Below are 6,000 nucleotides of genomic sequence, written 5' to 3'. Positions count from 1 at the left end.
TCTTTGTGGTGCCTTTATTTTTTTCTTTGTTTTTGTTAATTTTCTTTTGGCGCTCAGGGAGTTAAAAGGTACAAAGATAATCAGAAGAAAACAGCTCTCTCTCTCTCTCTAAATAATTTAAATGACTGGTAGGGATGATGTTTGTATGGTTTGGCCAAGAGGTATGCGGTCTACCATGTGTATGTAAATTTGAAACCTAGAGAAGGGATTATGAATTTGAGAGTTTGAAAAGAAAGACAAAGCAATAAAAAAAAAGTGTGTGTGGGGGGGGGGGGGGAAGAAGGACAAAGCAATAAAAAACGTGTAGTTATAAGAAATAATAAGGGGACGATTTTTTTGGATTTTGAGAGGGGGAAGTTGGTGAATGGGATTTTAGTTCCCATTGTCCAAGAATTTTATGTTCTTTTTTCAAATTTATGTAGGGATCAGGGAAAGTTTATTTTCTTGGATCTATCTCCTAGGTGGGTAAATAACTTTCCCACATAGGGGGTTGTCAACGCTTGAATGGACAAAAATGCCCCTTTTAGTAATGGATTTTTATGGCTAAAATGGCCATTTCCTTATTTGCATGAAAAGTTAAAGAACATGGGTAAATTCACTTACCTAGGTAATGTTTCCCAGGAAAAACTTACCTAGGTAGCATTTACTCGGGTCAGAATCTTACCAAAAAGCGAACAAGGCCTAAGTATCCATATATCCAATATGGTTCGGAGTATCCATATAGGGTTTGGAATCTTCCTTTGCTCCGCATTTTTCTTTTTAATTTTTTTTCAAGAACACCCTCAATCCACAAGGGGAGGATAATGTTAGGGCCTTCTCCTACTCTTGTTTTGGATTTTTAGAGAATGAAGTTGGTCAATCAGATTTTTGTTCTTATTGACTAAGATACTGATCATATTCTTTTTTCGGATTTATGTGAGGTCTATGCAAAATTTATTTTTCTTAGGTATTACAAGATGGTGTGCGACCTGGATGCTCTTAGCTGTAGGGCAACTCGAACGATTGTTGCTAAGTAGATTGCTTGAACTACAAAGAAATGGAAGTACCAGAGAACCCGGGGTGACTAACACGACGAGGTTGCTCTGATGCTTAAGTCAATAATAGTATATAAGAGTTAAGAATTTGAGAAATAGGAGAGTTAAAATGCACTTAATCACGCGTACCTCTTCGTGTCATTGGGGTTGGTGCCTTTATATAAGCTTGTTTGGCGTGGGCATCACACACTGCATCCGAGATTTCCGAGAGGTCGCCTAACCGGTCCGAAATCCCCAGAGGTAACCGCCAGGCACGTTGGTCATCCTCTGGAATACTCGGTACATGGACCAATTTCCGAGAAACTTGGGAGTGTTGAGATATGCATACCGAATTTGTCGACGATCACAACTCGCAAGTCGCCTCCTGGAGCTCAGTCAAATCGACAAGCCCTCAAGGGAGGTTGCTCCTCGTGTCGACGTCACATCGGCCAATGATGAGGTGATACAGGTTGGCCCTAGACGAGGTGCTCTTAGCCAGCCTAAGTTGTGGTCGAAGTCGCTAGGTTAGCAGTAAAGGCAGGTTGCCAGGTCAGGGCGAAGATGAACTATGATTTGGGACTCCAAATCATTGCTTAGGTGGCATCTAGGTGGCATCCAGCTGTTTCAGGATGCCATGTTGTGATGGTCTGACACAGGCTTAGCCTTGTCTACGCTTGGCAGGCTTACGTTAGGGACATGCCCGCCATTTCTGCCTGTAAGATTTTTGGGAGAACTGATGTCATCTTCAGGCAGACCACCAGAAGCTTAACGTACTCTTTGAGGAGGGGTGGTCGACCTCCTTGGGTGCCTAACTTTGGGACTCCTAGACCTTCTTCCCCTTGCGGGGCGGCCCTGGTTAACGGCTAGCATGGCTACCAAGGTTCCTCATGGGCGCACACTTGTTCATGGGGACAATGTTGGACCGGCACTGCACTACCGGCTCTCAAGGGAGGCTTGGCATGTGGGCTTGGCTCAAGCACGTCCCTTCACCACACCAGCCCCTTGCCCAAGCTGAGTGAGCTACCCCGTTGCCCTTGGCGCACGGGTGTGTTCCGGCCCAAGCGGTTGCCTATCATCATGGCACAGGTGCCTGTCATCATTGGCATTCAGGAGACCCATTACATCGGTGCAAAGTCACTACATCGGCACATGGTCGCCTTGCATTATGGTTGTCCCCCCTTTAGCACGTAAGCGCGCCTCCCATGGACTGGTCTGAGCCAAGAGAGTGCCCCAGCCATTAGACTTGAGGTCATGATCTAGTGCTACTGACTTTGGTGGAGCCATCCCATCGGGAAACTCCTAGCCTCTATGCGTATAAAGGCTTGTTCTGGCCTGCCTTGGCCAGGATGCCGCACAGGTTCTTCCGCTGTAGAACTACCCCGTGACAGTTGGTATCGGAGCAAGTTGGCCAATTGCAGCTGCAGTTGGTTTTCAGCAAATTAGCCCAGAGCCAGTTGAAGCGGTCATTTCGACAAGCAGCATTTTGTGGGGTGCGGTCCCTAGGCACTTCCACCCAAGATCGAGCAGATTCCAAATCAGGCCTGGCAAGAGGCCATTTCATTGTTCGTGTCCCCATTCCAATGACACTAAAACAATTTCCCTTGCGGTTGCAGATGCATTGGTTGCTGTCCTCATGCGGGGGCAGACACGTGAGCCTTGATTGGAATGTGGGTACACTGCCCGAGCAGATTGCTTATCAGGCCTAGCAAGAGGCCATTCCTTGTTTGTGTTCCCATTCCAATGACCCAAAAACAACTTCCCTTGCGGGTGCAAACGCATTGGTTGTTGTCTTCATGTGGGGGTAGATGCGTGGGCCTTGTTAGGAATGTGGTTACGCTGGTCGTTGGAGCATGACGGCCCTACACCGCCAAACTTTCAGGTGGACATGCTCAGATTTCAGGTTGAACACTTGCAGCAGCAGAAGCTCATTACAAGGCGAGTGTATGTTCGACAACTCATGGGTAAAAGTTGCCACACTCACACAGATTGCGGTCAGGTCTCCTTGAGGCAGCAGCAGTGGGGCCCCCTCGGAGTGAAGATGTAGCCCGAGTCGGCGAGGCGAAGCGTAGTTTCGAGGGCAAAGAGAGCATAAGCCATGGCTAGGTTTGAGTAACCCGCACAGGGCGAGGTGAAGTCTGCAGGCCAACATGGTGAAAGGGTACCCAGGTCATCGCCAACATGAGGAGTAGACCTATTAGTGTGTTCGGTAGCATCACTGAAAAGCTACCAAGAAGACGGTTGAGCCTTGAGGTAAGATGATACATGGGGCGGACCTCCGCGAAGCACCACACACATTTTTTCGAGGGCCCTTCTTTCACAATTCAACAACATAACCATTGCGCGGTTTGAGTAACCTCAACATTGGAGGGGTGAAGTCCAGGCAGGCCGGCATGGTGAAATGGTTCTGTCCCCATAAATGGACACCAACATAGGCAAGACTCGGGTTGACCAGGTGAGCCCAAGAACTGGTGGAGAAGTGGATGGCGCGGGACAAAGACGCGCATTCACGTGAAGACCATTGTCGAGGTCGACAATGGATTGAGTGGGGGAGCCTGTGACAATTTGACACAGGCTTAGCCTTGCCTATGCTTGGCAGGCTTACGTTAGGGACATGCCCGTCATATTTGCCTGTAAGATTTTTGGGAGAACTAATGTCATCTTTAGGTAGACCACCAGAAGCTTAACGTACTCTTTGAGGAGGGATGGCCGACCTCCTTGGGTGCCTAACTTTGGCACTCCTAGACCTTCATCCCCTTGCGGGGTGGCCCTCGTTAACGGATAGCATGGCTACCAGGGTTCCTCATGGGCGCACACTTGCTCATGGGGGCAGTGTTGTACCGGCACTGCGCTACCGGCTTTCAAGGGAGGCTTGGCATGCGGGCTTGGCTCAAGCACGTCCCTTCACCATGCCAGTCCCTTGCCCAAGCTGAGTGAGCTACCCCATTGCCCTTGGCGCACGGGTATGTTCCGGCCCAAGCAGTTGCCTATCATCATTGCACACAGGTGTCTGTCATCATTGGCATTCAGGAGACCCATTACATCGGTGCATGGTCGCCTTGCATTATGGTTGTCCCTCCTTTAGCACATAAGTGGCGCCTCCCATGGACCGGTCTGAGCCAGGAAAGTGCCCCGACCATTGGACTTGAGGTCATGATCTAATGCTACTGACTTTGGTGGAGCCATCCCATCAGGCAACTCCTAGCCTCTATGCGTATAAAGGCTTGTTCTGGCCTACCTTGGCCAGGACGCCGCACGGGTTCTTCCGCTGTAGAACTACCCCCGTGACAATGTGTCACAATGTCATTGGAGGTCCAAATTCGTCCTCATCAATTGCCCCCCACTCCCGAGCTAAAAGTAGCTCGACAAAGGGAGTAGATCACTCCTTTTGGCCCGGAATGACTGATTTGATAAGCTCTTAATCATAAGCGTCGGTCCAATTTGCTTCTCACGTCGGAAGAGTCCAAGTGTTTGTAGCCTTACACAAGACCTCATCGTCTTGATTATCGGGGCATGAGAGCAAATTCATCAGCTCGAGAAAAGGTGGAGCAGGTACCCCGAGGACATATTCCTTGTTAGGGATGGAACCGTCAAGGGGTTCAGCAATCCGACCATTACCTCAAGAGCGAAGTTTATCATGTCATCCTCAAGAAAGGGTTCTGTGTGACTACTTTATCAAGTCGCTCCACCTAGGTAGACTTCAACGCAGCTTCCTTCGAGTTGGTTCTCAAAAGAGTAGCCAGCGAGTTCGATGCAGAGCCTGAAATTGAGGTGGAGGTCTACTATGAAGAAATCGACTAAGTTTGCGTCTGTCATGGTGCTGAAAGCAAACTAGTCTTTCCTTTGTTCTCTTTCTCATGTTGAATGCGAACTGCTTTTTATTTTGCCCGTGCAAAAGAGGCGACTGGGTCTTATGTGGTGCCGAGGTCTTTTATCAGCTCAGCACCTTAGCCCTTAGGCTCTAGGCAGGGGTGTCCATAAAAAACCAAAAAACCGAACTGAACCGAGAAAACTAAACCGCAAAATGTGGTTAATCAAACCAATCGATTCGGTTTTCAGTTAACCTAAAAAAAACCGACGGTTAACCAAACCGATCGGTATATATATTTTTATGTATATTTTATATATATCTTTAATATATGTCACATATTTTCTATGTATTATATATAAATATATATATATATAAATATAAACTTATATTGTATTTATAATGATATATTTATAAATATATTATATATATTTCAAATATTTATAATATTTTATATATCATTTATTATTTATTACATAATATTATACATATATTTGTATAATATATATTATAAATATAAAAAACTGAAAAACCAAAGAACTGAACCGGTCAAAAACTGAAACCGACGGACCGATTAACTACTGGTACCGGTTTGGTTTTGGTTTGGAGAATTGGAAAAATCGGTACCACTGATTCGGTTTACAAAAAAGTGCTACGGTTCAGTTAACCAAACCATGGACACCCCTAGCTCTAGGAGTGACTCGCGGTCCACTCTCCTTATCCTTGATTTTGCCCATGCCGAAGAGGCGACTGGGTCTTAACACGCCTATGCCGAAAAGGCGACTACGACTTATTTGCCCATGTTGAAGAGGCGACCAGGACTTAGCACGCCTATGCTGAAGAGGCGATTAGGACTTATCTACCCATGCCAAAGAGGCGAATGGGCCTCATGTAGTGCCAATGTCTTTTATTAGCTCGGCACTTTAGCCCTTAAGTTCTGAGAGCAACTTGCGGTCCACTGTCCTTATCCTTATTTAGCCAACATGCAGCCTAACCTTTCCGCCTAAGCGGGTGGTCATTCTATAGTAACTTCTCATATGGCTACTTCTACGTCATCCCGTGGGATTATCTTCCTGCATGAGTGCTTGTGAGACCACGGCATACTTGTTTTTCCCCCCCTTGCAAGGGCATAATGTTGTTGTCGATGTGAGTCAGAAGTTTGGGGCCACGGCTACGCTACAT

This window comes from Nelumbo lutea, chromosome 1, assembly GCF_056320005.1.
Source record: "Nelumbo lutea isolate HS-2025 chromosome 1, American lotus-T2T, whole genome shotgun sequence".
Lineage (NCBI taxonomy): Eukaryota > Viridiplantae > Streptophyta > Magnoliopsida > Proteales > Nelumbonaceae > Nelumbo > Nelumbo lutea.
The sequence above is the reverse complement of the archived record's forward strand: the minus strand, read 5'-3'. Positions refer to the sequence as shown.